This window comes from Fukomys damarensis, unplaced genomic scaffold (genome assembly GCF_012274545.1).
Source record: "Fukomys damarensis isolate Sample0158 unplaced genomic scaffold, DMR_v1.0_HiC HiC_scaffold_28, whole genome shotgun sequence".
NCBI classification, from domain to species: domain Eukaryota; kingdom Metazoa; phylum Chordata; class Mammalia; order Rodentia; family Bathyergidae; genus Fukomys; species Fukomys damarensis.
Genome location: NW_022900940.1, coordinates 23272220 through 23289555, shown reverse-complemented (window position 1 = coordinate 23289555; position 17336 = coordinate 23272220). Strand labels below are relative to the sequence as shown.

At 39.9% G+C, this 17336-nt stretch overlaps 1 long non-coding RNA gene across 1 annotated transcript; it reads right to left on the bottom strand.

Moving 5' to 3' along the window:
- Positions 1-10850: 10850 nt before the first annotated feature.
- LOC104872117 lies at positions 10851-13630 on the bottom strand. Its single transcript, XR_783063.1, has 3 exons — positions 13542-13630; positions 12271-12450; positions 10851-10934 (listed from the first exon to the last, which is right to left on the bottom strand). It is a non-coding gene; the product is annotated as an uncharacterized LOC104872117 (long non-coding RNA).
- Positions 13631-17336: the final 3706 nt, after the last annotated feature.

Below are 17336 nucleotides of genomic sequence, written 5' to 3'. Positions count from 1 at the left end.
TTATTTTCCTTAGTTGACTTCCCAATATCAAACACAAACATATGTCATTGTTCTAGGAATATTAGACTAGACCTGAAATTCAGAGTGATTTATCACAAAAAAATTTTATATTAATTCAAGATGAATGAATGGAGAATTTTAGCATAGTAAAAGCTGGGAGAAACAGTTTCAACAGTGTCAGTCTTTCCAATGATCTTTTGCTTTTTTGTTTCAGTTAAGTCCTTTGACAATGACCTCTACCTGATTTGTCAGTACTGATAATCGTTACCATTGTTATTGTCTACTTTTGGTTTGTGTACTTTGGGTTCTGACTACTAATATGTTACTAAAACTGCAGGCATTTTAGTTGATGTGACATCATTACTTTAGAATCTAAATAAGTCAAATCTAAAAATTATTTGCACACTGATTGTATACTTAGAAACTTTTGTGTTGCATTCAAATTTGTATTGAAAAGAAGTTTCCTTGTTTAGAAGGCTTTTTTCTAAAACTACAAAATCCTCAAGAAGAAAATGACAATTGATAAAGTGAAGCTTCATTCACAAGAATAATTCTTATCTAGTACAAAGGCTTTCTGCTTGAGTGTTACATAAATCTGACAGTTTTGCCACGGGAACAGGTAACCCTGCTTGAAGTATCTAGTGGTACAAGATAAAACCAAAGAAGGCAAAGATGAACCTGAGATGCTTTCTTTCAAATAAAATATACAGCTCACTCATTTCTCTCTCTCTATTTTTTCCCTAAAAGTTGTTCAAAATGATTCTCTCAAACATGAGAAACAATTATACAATTATTTGAAAATGTAAAAGAATCTTTCTCTTATTCCTTGATGAGAACATAGAGTCACTTTAGTAGCTAGAAAAATCTGCATTAAAAATAGGGCCACAATTATGACATTTGCAGATATTGCCTGATTTTTATAGTTATAATTTTAATTGTAAAATGAGCAAAATACGTTTTAAAATTATTAATGATTACTTCTTCTTTCTCATGTAATTTTATACTTTGTCAATTAATTTTATTTGTTAATGTGCATTTAGCACTCATATTTTCAATGGATTTACAATTTTCTAAACATTTTATGTTTTTGTGTTTAGGATACATTTATATTTAGTTGTTAATTTTATTTTATAAATCCTGAGCATGCTCAAAAAATGTAGCAATAATGCCATTATCATGCAAATTAACTCCCAAAATGCTGTGATTGTCCATCAGCAATAGTCAAAAAACTATGAAAGAAGTTTTTGTTCTTTTTATTCAGTAAAAAAATTCAAAAGTGAGACTATGCTTGCTAAAGTTAATGTAGGTCACCTACGTGTCGCGTAGAATTAATTTACACTATCTCTTCAGAACAATTTCTCAAATTTTAATATGTCCTGGAACCACTTGAGTAGCTTCTTAAAATTCAAGCTCTGATTTACTGGGTCTGGATTTGGGCCTGAGATGGCACACATTTTAACAAATCCCCAGGTGATTTTGATGGTCCTGGTCCTAAGGCTCTTCTGGAGTCCTCCACCTCACACAGCCCGGATTTAGACATTTCCCTCCCAAATGAATGCTGGAGAGTCACCAGGAAGTAGAAGGGTCTTAATTCTTAGGATCTCAGCGAAGTGAAGGAGCATCTGTGACCAACGAGGTCAGACAAGAAGAGTAGGGTATAATTTATATTAAAAGTTGGCAAAGACTTTGAATTTATAAGGAAAAAAATACTCTGGTTTCTCTTCAGATCATATAAATCTTTTGCCTTTTATAAGGAAAAGGAGCTGAGTTATAAAATTTTGAGAAAGGAAATCTGGGACACATTCTGGCCATGGTGTGCACAGTGGTCAGCTGGCTACCTGGCTGAGAATGTTTTTAGTAGATTTCTTCTTCCAGTTAAGGTCACTGAAAGAACATCAAGGTTGAGCCAGAGCTGCTTTTGGGGATTCCTTGGTGCTCTTCCGCCCCCAGGAGGCTGTGAGGCCTGGCCCAGGCAGTAGGGCCAGTACAGCATGGAAGAGGGTCCCTGTGCTGCCTGCCTGCCTGCTGTTCCTGTCATCCCGGGAAGCTCGCCCAGTGGCTCCAGGTTAAGTCAGGTATCCCACATGGCAGCTGTGCCTCCCTCTCACAGCACTGGTCTACTGCATCATCGACAGCTGTTTCTCCCCTTCACACCCAGAGCTTCCTAAGGACAGGGGCTGCTCATGACTGTCCATCTTCCTTATGGAACTTAGCACAATATCCATGAACACTGATCATTAAATCAGTGTCCAATAAATGAATGAGACCCGTAACATAGCCCTTAACATCCCTTCTTTCCAATGTCAAGTCAGGATGGTTCTGGAAGAGACCCTGTAGCTATGCTTCTATAGCTGCCCACCTGCTTTTCCCTGTTGTTCTGCCCTCTATGTGAAAACACCAGGTTTTAATTCCTCAAGACTTACTGTAACCCACCGTGACTCACACTGAGCTCTCCAATTCAAAGCAGGTCGGTCTCCTTCCTGGATGAGGGTGCAGATTTCACCAAGCACTGACAGCAGAGAATCTCCTGTCTATTCTGTCTTCATTAGGATCTTCCAGGTGTGAAGCAAAGATATGCTCAGGTTACCTCATGGAATCGGGTTTATTGAAGAAAAAAGGGAGTGGGGAGATGAGGAAGGCGGGCACCTTCCTGGGCAGTGGCACAAGCCCTCCGGTCCCTGGGCTTCCACAGCTGGAATAACCAACAGGCAACATGGCAATGCTCAAATCTGGGTGCAACAAAAACTCCAGCATCCCTACTCACATGCCCTACTCTCCTAAGCAGGAGCCCGTGGCTCTGTGAAGCTACACCAGGTGATCAGTCAGTGGCAAGGGCACGAAGTTCAGATGCGCAAGGAGCAGCCTCTGTATTCAGAACCCCAAAGCAATCAGGGCCACTTCATTAAATTAAGTCAGAAAAGTTGTAATGAGACAGGACGCAAAGAGCTCATTCTGTAGCCTTTCACACTATCAATTTTTCACCCTCCATTTCCCTACCATTCTCATGCTGTCTGCTTGTCCCAGTCAGCAGGAGTTAGAAAACTACTCTCTTGGTTATTTCAAATATTGTCACATGGATAAACTTCCCCATACGTGATCCAGTTTCACACAAAAGACCTACCACCTCATGTCAGAGGACTTTGTAGACATACTCTCTGAGGACCTTAAGTGCCTTAAAAGGGTTCATTGAATAAATGTTAAAATATTATGCATTCATTTTGTGCAAGTGTGCCATGGGTTATTTACTCACTGAGCATAGCCACAGATTTCAGTAATGGTGGTGTTTTGGCTCAGAATCACAATGGTAACAAAATGTATACCTTTGATTATTGTGGGCTAACGAGTACAGTAGAGACCAATAATACGAAAGGTTACATAATTCATCTTGCCACATAAACATCAGAGAACCTCATGATTATATAAAGTAGGGGTTTCCAGAGGCTCCATGAGAGAGGAGTGGCAGGAAGTTGGTCCTTCCCACAGCATCCTGTAACATAAGCCACGTGAAATGTGTGAGACAATCTGTCCAATTTCACAGCCACACATTTACTTCGAAATTGGTAATTTAGTTCCAGCAAAACAGCATCATCCATCACACTGAATTTATGCTGTTGATTTAATTTCCTATGGCTTCACACTTTTTAAATTTTAATTTGTAATTTGTCTAGATTTCATGCCTTTTAAAGAAATATAGGCATAGGACATTTATTAATACTTAAAGGTTTGCATATTTAAGTAAAGTTCTCACAAAAACATCTTAAGCCAAAGTTGAAAGCTAGGACAACTTTCTCCTCTTAAGAGAGCATTCATTCCTTAGTCAAGCTTGAGAGACAGGAGGGGATGTTTCTTCAGGATGCTAACTCTGTGGCTGCAAGTACAGATGCATTCTTACGTACAGTGAGAAGAGACACATGGTAAGCCAGGTGTGGTGGCTGTGGTGCCATGTGCTGTAATCCTGGCATTCTGGGAGACTGAGGCAGGAGGATGGCAAGTTCAAGTCCAGACCGGGCAACTTAGCAATTTTTGGAGACCCTATTTTAAAATTAAAAATCAAAAAAGGAGGCTGGAGATGTAGTTGATTACTGAGGCCCTGATTCAATCTCCTGTCACACGTACCACACACACATGCACAAACACACAAAAGCACTTGACTGACTTCAAACAGAGTCTTCCTGCGTAGGAGACTGTGTTGATGTCTTTCCCAGATCCCCTATAACAGGCCAGCACATCTATCTCCCAGCTGCTATCAGTGATGGCTACTAATGGCTCATAGCCCCTCCCTCTCTGGAGAGTGAGCCTCAGAAGAAACGGAGTCTCACCTTATGCATTACAGTTTCCCTCCCGACTGGAGACACTCCCCAGTCATTGGACTGACTGGATAATGCAGAAGGCCAATCCTCTTGCTCCAAGGTGGCTCAACTCTGTGGTATAATTCATGTTCCAGAGCTCCCATGGAATCAGGCAAAAACTAGACTCCAGATGAGACCACATCCTTGCTTAGAATCTCTCCTTCATTTACTTTTTTCCTTCCTTAGAGAGCAGCCATAACACACACACACACACACACACACACACACACACAAACTCCCATTTTAGACACCTGCTTCTAGGAAATCACAATTAAGACACCTTCCTAAGCTATAGAACATCTACTTGGCCCAAAGATGGGTCAAGCTGTTTGGCACAAATGGATTGTCTGTGAACTTTGGTCTTTTCTTCTCTCTCTCTCTCTCAGGAATAAGAGAAACATATCTCTTGCTCTAGAACATATTGGGAAATAACCTCAGATGGGATTTAATTACTACTCTACTATGAAAGTTTGACTATGAGGATTTCTGTCTCGTACATTTTGTAAAAATCTCAAAACCAAAATGCTTCTTTGAAAATATTTCTAACTTTCCAAAACCAAACGATTGCCTTCCTGGGTTCAATTATGGGAAACTTTCACAAATTCTAAGATATCAGCATCTTCTTAAACACTCACTGAGATAGCAGAGGGAACAACCTTTGTTCCCTGGCACAAATATATCTGCAACCAGATGCCCGTCTTCACCCACAGGGACCACTCTCTATTTGGTAGAACCAAGTTAGTCCGAAAGCATGAAAAATGGAATCCTGGTTGCCAATTCCCATTATATAATGTATCACTTCATAAAGCTTATAGGAATAGACATGTTTACATTTCTTGTCATTCTAGAACCTTCTGCACTCATTTCTTCTCCTTGAAGAAAAACAAAGACACTCACACAAGTTAAGGTGAGTTAATAATACAATCTATTTAGTTACCAGCTTTTGAGCACTTATTATGTGTTGGTTACTTTTCAAAAAGCTTTATAGTCATTATCTTATTTAACTTTCACAATTTCCCTGTGGATATTCTCCCCATTCCAAGCTAGGATTCATTTTTCTCACATTCTGAAAAGTCTGCAGGTAAGGAGGCATTTGTAGCAGGTCCACAGAATTTTCAATATGTCGGTATCCTGCCATCTCTTCCATCTTTTTCACCAGCCTGGGCATTTGGCTTTCATCAGATTGGTCATGAGATGACTGATGTGTCTCTAAGCACCACCGCTGCTGAAGGGAGGGTGCAGAGGTCATGTCTCTCCTCTAGTGTTGATTTATTTAGGAGGCCAAGTCCTTTTCAGAGATTTCAGCCTTTGTTCATAGACCAGAACTGTAACATTTGACCACCTGAGAACAAGGGAGGTGGAGAGTTCGAGCATTTCAATTTCTAGCTATGATAGTAGTGTTTCTAACTAAAATTTTACTTATGAGAACAATGTTTTAGCTTGCCTGGGATAATATAAGTTTGTACTGGTGCAACACAATCATTAATAAAGTTGCCTTTCAACCTTGAACACTGTAATAGTTAAGCCAGTCACAAAAGCCTGCCCAGACTCCTGAGCAGAAGAAAGAGACTACCTCTTTGTTTTTAGTGTGTGTGTGTGTGTGTGTGTGTGTGTGTGTGTGTGTGTGTCACAAGGGATGGAAGATAGGACTTTCATGATGAGCTAAATCCCTAACTTTAAAATTTTTTTTAGGACAGGGACTCACTAAGCCCTTATATTGCCCAGGCAGAACTCTAACTTGGAATCCTCCCACCTCAGCCTGCCAGAGTTCTGGGATTAATGTACTCTACTACCTCACAGACTCCATCTCTTGATGAAGGAAGAGCAGGTCCTTGTTGTGGGTACTTTTGGCAATTAACATCTGATTTCATCACTTGGAACCAAAATAAAGAAAGTTTTAGTAAGTCCAAGTTGATGCACTAGAGTTTATATTTGCCATGCTATTTACCATTAGAGAACATACAGGGAATTAAATCCTAAAAGCCCAATGTCTTTGTTTCATCCCTGAGGAATCTAAGGCATAAAGAGAGCCAGGAATTTGCACAGATTCCCCCAGCAGACTACAGCCAAATCAGAGGTGTTAGGTCCCTTCTTGGTTTCTCCCTCTCCAGGCTCATTTCTGGAGCAGAGCTGAGTGGGACAGGACAGCACATATGGGGTTGTGGTAGTGGTGGTAGAAGTACCTATCAATAACAACCACACTGCATCCAGACATTGAATAACAGAAAACAGAACATTTGCCAGTTGTGGAGAGGGCTAGGTCCTCACCAGAATAATATTCAGAACAGACACCAGCCATAAACAATGTGTATAGTAGGACCAGTGTGTCTCAGCTAATATCATCTTTGCCTCCACATTGAGTCAAAATAAGAAAACATTTTCCTCTGTTTAAAACCAAGACTGCAACTCAAGCATTCATAGTTTTGGTCTAAAAACTTTTTGCAAATCCATTTTTTTCTAGGAAAAAGTAAAGTGTGATTTTCTCTGTGCTGGCAAAAAGAACATTGAAGGTACTCCTTAAATACTTTTTAGAAGTTAAATCACTTCTGCTGAGAAAAAATGTTGAGTCAATAGAAACTAAATCATGATCAGATGGATTAATTTTTTTCTCAATAAAATGATTTCTAAAGAAAGGGCAAAATGTTTCAAAGAATTGGCTTCCAGTAAATTTTATATTAGCAGTCATCACTTTTTAGTACTTAAGGCTTATCCAGTCTATTGTTATGGAAATAGGGATGCTGTCCCAAGTGCAACAGTACAATTTCACTGCAAGATAAACCAAAAGCCATAGTTAAAAATGCAGCATTTAGGTATTCTATTAGGTACAAGAAAGAAAAATGTGTACAGGAAGAAATTTATATTGACGTCTTCCATTTCTAGAGATTTGGTTCCAATAGGGAATTTCTACCTTACTGCTATTCCCTTCTGGATGGGCATTAACTGAAAAATGGGAGCTTCACACAAAACTCACTTATTAGAGCCAAAAATGTCTTAGGGAAGATTTTGTCCTAATGCTTTATTTTATAGGTGATGAATCAAAGGCTCTGAGAGGAAAATTAAGTCAGTCAGTCATACAGCTGGTAAAGCAAAAACGAGGACCCAGAAGTCCTGGCTCCAATGCCAATACAGTATCCTTATTACCACCTATCTGAATCTCTCAGAGACATTTCAGCAAAACCAGGAACCATAGTGAGAACCAGACTACCAGAGGAAGAGGGGACTCTCAGAAATGTTTACCTCTCAGCATCCACCTTCCTCTTCTAGAAGTCTCTGCTTTTGTTTGAAGAGCTCCTGCTCCTCCACATCAGGCTACAGGTAAGATGACGTTGTATTACTGGCCTGAGAAACTCAGCATATCACTATGGTTAAGCCAATCACCACAGTGCAACCAGTCCCACTGTGACTGATTAACGGAGAGGCACTTTACCCAGTCAAAACTAATGAAAATCAATTGAATGTTTGGTTTTGTTTTTAATTTAAGAAAAGGTCTAATTCTCTTCCTGTTTCAAGATAAAGAAGAGAAAACATTAGACTTGAAGCCACAGAAACTATCACTTGTGTGCTAAGACTATATTGAGTACAGCAGAAGACAGAACCAGAGATGAAAGAAACCCACTCCAGGAGACACTGTTGGAAGACTGAATCCATTTAGTGTTAAAGCAGCTCTAGCTGTGTGCTTTTTATTTACATCACTAATGTCCACCAAATTATTTGAGCCTGTGCAATTACAATTACAAAAGTTCTCTAGAACACAACACCCTGAAGATAATTACACCTACTCCTTGTCACAGATGAAAAACAAAACAAAACAATAACACCCTGAAGACAGAACTGAAACAACTTGTGCAATGTCATTGAATTCCAGTGGTAAAGCTCATCTATGGCTCCTGCTCAGGAGAGTTGGCATGATACTTCTCCACTAGAGGCAAGGGTATCCAAGTAGGGGCAAGGAGCACCAAGAAGGGAAGACTCAAATGGGACCAAATGTAGGTAGGGCTTACCTCATCCATCACAAGACACCAGCTCTTGAAAAGGGGATATTAACACTTGTGGACTGCTCACTTTTGCCAAACTCAATGTTGTAATCCCATTTAATCTCCTGACAGTTCTATGAGGTACCATTACTCAAGAAAACTGGGGTTTGGTGAGAAGTCTTTCAGGCAAGGTGCACAAAGCAAATTTTAAGTGTTTACTGTGTGCACAGAACACAAGTTATTGGAAGAAAATACTACATATCTGTTTCCATACATTAATATCACTAACTTGATAAATAAAATGTTTAGGTGACCATTTAGGAAATTCAGATAAACACCACTTTGTTTGCTGACCTCACCAGGCTATGCATGACTTCCACATGAGCCCCCTACTGCTCTGCTCTCTCCTCCACAGCATGTACAAATGTAAGACAATGGAGGTGTTGAGGATAGGTGAGGTCAGCAAACAAAATCTTGTGCAAATGCCTAAAATGTTTTGCTAAAGGAATAAATGATTGCACTAAATATGCTTTGACACCTTTTGCATGTGTTTCGCTTTTTGTCCATTCTAATATACAACTGATAAAATTTCACCTTAAAATATCATTGCTGTCTTTCTTCTGGTAGGTCCACCATTTCCTCCTTCTTCAACAAAACACCCCATTTCAAAACTCCTTCCTAACAGCTGCCGTCCCCAGGGACTTATCTCTTCCTTCCTCATTTTACACTACACTCTTCTTCCAGCACGGCCTCCTCCCTAAGGGAAACCACCCTGCTGATCAGCCCTAATAAAAATAATCAACGTTACATAAAACTTTACATTTTGCAAAGCAATTTCCCCCATGGTCAAATCACTTGATAGTCACGATAACTCAGAGAGCAAGGCGAGACAGATAATATTAACTCTTGTTTCAAATAAGAAATCCAAGGCTCAAAGGGGTGAAGCAATTTGCTCAAGACTATGCAGCAAGTGGATGCACAAAGACTCACATCATGGTTTCCTCTCCCCCAGCACCAAGCTCTTTAAACCAAATGATACTTCACCTTCCTTTCTATTGGCTGCTAATGCGGTTTGGGAAGAGATCTCAACTCATCCAACCCAGCGGAGGTGGGAGGGGCTCTACCCCGCTTGCTTCCACTATCACAGCATTGCTAGCAGCTGGCCTCACAGTACAGCTCCGCCTCAGCTCTCCTCTTTTGGTAACAAGATCACCTCAGGGACTGGTGAAGAAACAAGGCGAAGCCAGAGGAGAGCTAATGTGGATAGAGAACATTCACAGGGACCGAGGACCGTCTCCAGGTATCACAATTTCCTCACTAGTTCAAAAGAGAAAAAGTCTGTCCTTCAGTTACTTCAGACATGTGAGTGTTTAAGACCAGATCTGTTATCTTTATCAAATTGGGTAAAATTTAACATCTCTTAACTTCCAAAATGGCAAAAAGCATATTAGCATCACAGGATATTTCTGAGCAGCAGCTAGGATGAGTAAATAAAATTCTTTGGATAGGAACTCAATAATGAATGCTATCATCAATACTTACAGAATAATATATGGTAATAACATACATACATATATAATAATAAATATATGAAATTGTGTACCACAAACAAGACACGGACAGAACAAGGAACCAAAAACTGTCTAAGGAAGCTTTGTAAACAGTTGGTACTTTGGGCATCAACACACAGTTATCTAGTATTGGTCTTATTTCATTCTGCTTGAAATTTTTCCTAAACAGAGATGGATTTACTCAGAATCATTCTTTATGTGTGAAGGAAGCTGACTAAAATGTACACATACCACAGAGCACTGACGAATGCCCTTTAATCAAACTGGGGGCAAAACAGTGTTTAGGGAAATTTTGGATTTATTCTCTAATGAAGCAGCTTCAGAAAAATCTTTGGCACGTGATGGTTGCTAAGACACCATCAAGAGATGAGAATACAACTAGTGTCACTTTAAGGGTAAAGAGTTATGTCATCCTGGGGAAAGATAATTCTGGTATGTAAAACCAGCAGAGTATCCAAGTCTACATTTCTCTGAGGAAGTCTAACACTGAAATCTTAACACTTCAAAAGACCCTGACATTTTTCATGTGGCAACCAAATTTCTTGAGGCTGTAATGTTTCAGCATGAAAACCAGAGAACCTGGAAGGACTACACGGCAAAAATAAATTTTGTGCCCACGTCAAGGTTATTGCACAAGTTTTAGAGACTGGACTGTGATTTTATTGTGGTTAAATTTGTGAGTCCCCTTCACTGGACTAGAGGATGCTCCATAACTGGTGAGTCTGAGAGAGTGTTGCCAAAAAGATTAGCATTCTCCTCAGTAGACTGAGGAGAGGTGATGCCATCACTGAACAACTGGGCGCCAGCCAATCTATTGAGGGCCTGCAGAGAAGAAAAAGGCAAAGGATGGACAAATTCTGCTTTCTTCTTCAGCAGGTGCATTCATCTTCTTCCCTTGAAGAAGCTCCTGGATCTTGGCCAGTGGACTCTAGAGCACATACCATTGGCTCTTTTTGTTCTTAGGCCTTCCTATTAGGACTCAATGATGCCCCCAGCTTTTCTTGTTCTCTTTCTTGCAGATGGCAGCCAGTAGACTTGGCCTATAATTAGGAAAGTCAAGTCTCACAATAAATCTCTATCCACATGTATACATGCATGGAAACATATACTGGTTCTGCTTCTTTGGAGAACCCTCACTAACACAGATAGCTAAAAAAAAAAAAAAGAAAAAAAAATCCTACCAGGAAATTCAAAATGTGCTACTTTGAAGAAGACAATGTTTATTCCTTTTTATGCATTTCATATATATGCTGAGTGTTTTAGCTCTTCTAAATACCACCTGTGTTTTGTGAACATCCAAGAATAAAATCTCATTCATATATTCAACAAGCTGAATAAGGAGACAAACATTTATTAAACAGGGATGGGTTCTGGGTGAAATTGGCAGAATATGATGGCTGAAACAGCCTCCATCCTACGTGCTCTTCTAGAACTGAATCAAAACCTGAATCCCCTGCCCTTATACCCGAGCAGACTGGGTGACCTACTTCCGGGTAAAAGAACATTGCAAAAGTGATGCTGTGTGACTTCCAAGGCCAAGTCCTAGAAGACAAGTATCTTTTGCCCTGCCTTCTGAAATACTTACTCATGAAGGCTTTGTTGCCATGCACTCAATCCAATTACCCTGATGATGCCATGCTGTGAGGAAGCACAAACTAGTCAATGCACAGAAACCACCTGTGGAGTCTCCAAACCACATTAAAGGAGAGAGATGTTCAGCCACTGGCAGCCGCTTTGCAGCTCTCCCTTTCCATTGTTCCAGCAGCAGCCATCGTTTAACTGTGCTCCATGTGAACCCCAAGCTGGTCACTTAGCTGGAGCCTTCCTGAATTCCCAGTCCACAGAATCATGAGAGAAAGATGTATGCAGCTCTACGTTTTGTGGTGAATTTTTACACAGTAATAACTGGAATGATGAACTTTGAGACAATTCCTATCTGCTTTGTCTGCATTTTACTCTGTGGTCAACAGTCTGGCACACAGTATGCATTCCACAGGTATCTACTAGACTTCATTGAACAGAGGTAAGTGCTAGGTACAGTAGTAGCATAAAATAAGCATGATTAATGACATCAATGAATAGGAAACGTCACAGAGGAGGTGACAAATCAAGGTCATCTCAAAGGATGAATCTATATTGTCCAGTGAAATAAGGAATACAAATGGAATACCAGGTAGAAGGGATAACAAATGTAAGATGCAGAGCCTTAGAACAGCTTGTTGGGATTAAAGAAGCATAGTAGTTTAATAGGGCTGAAATTGGGCACATAAAACACATCATGGGAAATGTGGTTGGACAAGCAGACGGAGCCAGAGCAGGAGGGGCCTTAAATGCTCACTCACACATGGGAACAGCAGGGAGAGAGGTTGCACTTACCCCCTTACCAAGTCGAAGGTCCTCTTGGGCCAGAGAGGCCTTCCCTCCAAGTCTCTCCCTGTACTGGGCACGTGGTCTGTGCTCTTCATCTCATGTGACTGAGAACTCTCGGAAGTAACTCAGCTCTATACAATTTGCAGAACTTGATCTGGTCTTCATTAAGCTGGATGCAACACCTTTCTAGAAATGGAACACCAATTGTCTCAGCTCTTGAATCTCTAATATTCCTTGGGGTTTCTAGAGAAACTCCAACTTTGAGGGACACCGATTTCAAAAAGAGGACTCGGGAATGTATTGCTATGCTTTGCTGATAGTCTCCATCGTTTTATTTATTTTCCTCTAAGTGCAAAGAATCTTTATTTGATCCAGTGGAAAACAACCTGGATATATAACTAGTCTTTCAAGTGTGCCATTGTGCACCTGGGCCCTAGACCTTTGAAATTAAAAGCCACAAATTAATTAATTCTCTTATTATCCATGTTCTGCAATAATATCCTTGACACAATGATTATGTCAAACAGTCTGCACTACACTTTGTAGAAACAAATATATCAACATTCAGTGGCTTAACCAGCAAACATCAATTTCTCTCTCTGCTACCCATCTAGTGTGGAGGGTCCTCTGCTTATCCTGGTCGCTCAGTACCCAAGACAGACACAAGCTCCATCTCAGTACGTGCTTCGGGCAGCCCCTCATGGCGAAGTGAAGGTGTTGCAGCGTGTGCTGGCTTTTAAAGTTTCTGCCTAGAAAAGCACATGTCATAGCCATGACTCTTGACAAAAACCTGCTTCAGAAGCTACAGGAAAATATTCAGAGGAAAAAAAGCTTTGGGTACTGTCATAATCTGCTTGGGCTGTATGTTACTCTACTTGCACTACAAAAACAAATTATCTGAAAGAGAAATTTATAAAAAGCAGATGTATTATAGTTTTGGAAGCTGGGAAGTCCAATGTAAAAGCATTATCATCTGGTGAGGGCTTTCTGATGTCACAGGACATAATGGCAGAGGGCATCACATGGCAGGAGGGCAAGTGTGCAAGCCTGGGTCTCTCCTTTTCTAATAAAGCCACTAGTCCCACCATGGGACCCCACTGTCATGACCCCATCTAACCCTGATTACCTTCCAAAGGCCCCCACCTCCAAGTGCCATTGATATACAAATATGAAGATTAAGTTTCCAACACATAAACTTTTGGACAACACATTCAAAGCATCAGAAGCTGCTATAACAAAATAGCGTGGTATGGTTGACTTACACGACAGAACCTTACCTGTGACAGTTCTGAGGACTGGGAAGTCGAGCACCAGAATGACTTCATGGCAAGCTTCTAGTGTGGCCTCACTTCCTGACTCACACACAACGTTCTGCTCACCTCCTGAGCACGTGGAGGGGTGAGCGAGCAAGGCTCTTTGGTATTTCTTCTTAGAAAGACAAAAATTTCATCAGATCACACCACTACTCTCAAGTCCTCCTTTAAGCTTAAACTTAATTACTTCATTCCTGCAAATATAGCCACACTGGAGCTGAAGGCTTCAACATATGAAATTTTAGAGTACACATATAGTCAGTGTGGAAGACCTATTACTGTTGATAAGGGTGGATATGAAGCCCTAACTCTGTCCTTGAAAAAAAAAAAGGATTCTATTAAAATTAAAAGCAAGCTATGAAATAACTTACTGCTTTCTGATATTGTGTAGTAATTCTGTTTTCTGTGCTGGTTTTTAAAAACAGAGTTTACACATTATTTTTTAAACACATTCACCTAGCTAATTAATCAATAATGTCTCAACTAAAAAGAAATAGGTTGGAGTTCTTTCTTTTCTTCTCATTAAGCTAATGTTTTCATTTCATTCAATAAATGAATAAATAAATTCCTTAAATAAATGTAAGGAATTCTTTGACATCACATTTTATTACAAGAGTCTTTTCCCATCCAAAATGCAAATCCTTACTTATGAATAATCATAATTCAGATTACAGTATAAAATCATTAAACAAGCCAATGTAGAGATTATGGAAGGTCATACACAGACTTACTAGAATTGAAAATGATTTCTCACTATTTTTTTGTTCTGAACTTTGGATTATTGTTTTCTCAAACAAAGATTTTTAAAATAACTATTACAATTTTCTACCAGATTTTTTAGAAGTTTATAAAAAAACTAATTCACCGAAACTACTTCTGACGGTTTCTAAACCTAAATGTCATATGAGGTGCAGTTTGTAATTTAGCACATCATTGTTAGTGTATCTAACCAAGAAATAAGAAGCAGAGAAAGGGGAAAAAGGAAGGGAGGGACGGACGAAGGGAAGAAGTCCTTAGGTACAGCCTGATATTACGTTTCCTTTGTCTCAAACATCTCCGCTTAAAACTAGGCTGTTGTGGCTGGTGTTCAACAATATCTGGGTCTTTTATAAAGTAGCAGGACTAATCCAAGAGAAGGTAATTTAAGTACAATTATTTTCATGAAAGTTTTCACCAGATCTGAAGCGGCAAAAGCAAACTCAGTCATGCATAAATGAATGAAGAGGTGGAAAAAACAGAGATTTTCTTTTCCAGCTGCTTTTATGAACCATGGACTCATTGGACAAAGCCTTTCTTCCCTCCCCAGTTTTCTGGACCATAAAGTAATAACATCTACTCTTTCTAAGATGTTTTTCTATTGGTTTCTTCCCACAGCCAGAAGTGGCTTTCATGGCTGGTGAGCCTAGGGAAAGTGTTACTGCGGCTGCCTGAGTTTTCTTGGGTCTCTCTCTGCCTCCTCACTTGTCTTTTTCTCCATGTGATAGTTCCATAGGAAAAATGCATCCACGCAGTGAAAGGTCTGAATACATACAGCATTTCTGCTTCTGACTGAATGTGTAACTTCAATTCAGAAGAAAAGTACAGAAAATCCTTTTGTGTCTCAATCTCACATTCTGAAATCTAGCTCTGTAGCAACAATACTCCTGCTCTTGACTGTCTCACAAAATACTAACAACTAACCCCTATATAACTCTAATGCCCACTGCCTAAGCCTCAGAACCTGGAAATACGTTAGATTACATGGCTAAAGAAGAATTAAAGAATTAAGATTTCTAATCAGCTGACCTTAAAATAAAGAGGTTATCCTAGCACATCCAGGTGGCATCGGTGTATTCACAAGAGTCTGTAAAATGTAAACGAGACAAAAAACTAAAAGTAGAACTGCCATGTGACCAGCCGTACCATTCCTTAATATATATCTAAAGGACTTAAAGTTAATATAGGGTTACTTGCATAGCAATGTTTATTGAAGCACAGTTCATTCACAATAGCCAAAATAGCCCACACCAGCCTAGGAGGCCCAAAACAGACGAATGAGGACAATGTGGTGCATTTATACACAATAGAGTACTACTCAGCCCCAAAGAACAAAACAATGTCATTTGCAGGAAAATAGATGGAAGTAGAGATGACTGTAGTAAGCAAAAGAAGTCAGACAGGAACAAAGCTCTCAAGAAGAGCACATTCCCTCTAATATGTGGAATCTTAGAAGGGGAAGGGTGGAGGAGGGCAATCAGTGTAATTGGGAGGATGGACACAGTCAAAATGTTGTATGCATGTAGGATACCACATTGAAAGCCAATATTTTGTGAAATTACTATGCACTAATAAAAATATATTTTTGAAAATGGAAGAGAAAGACAAAAAGTTAGTTGCACAGTCAAGTGACGTAAGAAATACTTAGTGATCATTCTTGGTTTTGGAGCTGGAAGAAGGAATTTGTGAGCCAAAGAACATAGGTAAGTTCTCAAAGCTGTAATAAGATATTCCTTGCCAGAGCTTCCAGAAAACATCGCAACCCTGCCCACATCTTGATTTTAGCCTAGTAAGGCCCATTACAGAGTCCAGATCCCCAGAACTGTAAGATAATCAATTTGTGCTCTTTCAGCTTCTAAGTTTTCAGCAATTTGCTATAGGGGCAACAGAAAGCTAATACAAGGTAAGTATCTTCAGTCATTGATCTAAGGAAACTGATGCAGAAAATGTCTTTTTAAACAGTCATCCACAGTCATACCCTGACCAGTGGCTTCCAGAGTCACCCTCTGGATTGAGGCATCAGTGATTTCCTCCATCAGAGTGTAAATGGGTGAGAAGTAAAACTCAATTAATTATCATTTTTACAAATTTCAAAAGAGGAAAGACAATAATGATGAATATTCTGTGACTACTTACAACTTTCAGCATTTGGCGTATATCCTCTCATTTGACTCACTGGCAACCTTCTATGGTAGTCACAATTATTACTCCCATTTAGAAGGTAAGAAAATTGAGGCTTGCAGAGGTGAGGCAACTTGCCTAACTCACAGGATCAGAAAGTAGTGATGGTAGGAACTGCACAGTGCAGGCTGACAGGCAAGCCTTACCTGTACATAGACTGCTAGCCTTAAAGAATCTACTATCACAGGTCTTCCTGGACAGACAAGTAGTAACGCATCAGGGCCCTGGTGATAAATACAACCTGAATTGGGAAAGGCAGTATTTTCAGGTATTCTGCATGGGCATCTGGAAGATGCAAGAGTACAGATGCTCTGACCTGATTTGTTATTATACTCAGTCATCCCCTGGAGGTTTTCAGAAATATCTGGGGCAAGGAGCTCACCCTGCAGGAAAAAGTTGGTGCAAAAAATCAACAAAATATAAGATATTATATATGCTGTGACAATCCAGAGGTTGGTGAGTCCAGGAAAAAAACAGACACATTCTAATCAGTGTAGTTAGTGAGCTGTTGCTGGGATACTCAGAACCATAAAATATTGGCAGAGTATGATAAACACTTATTTTTCATTTATATGCCTGGAATTCATTTATGTGCTGGACCCAGCCTGGGTCTCACCTCAGGATGTGAACCAAATCCATGTATTCCCCGTGTATCACTCATTCTTGTGGGACAGACTAAGCAAACTAAGAGTGTAGCTTTTTCATGGTAATGGTACAACACAGACAAGGGACATACATTGCCTCTCAAGGACAAGGCACTTGACCTGCACTTTGTAACTTCTACCCTCTCTGAAATCAAGTCACATAACCAAACTCGGCACG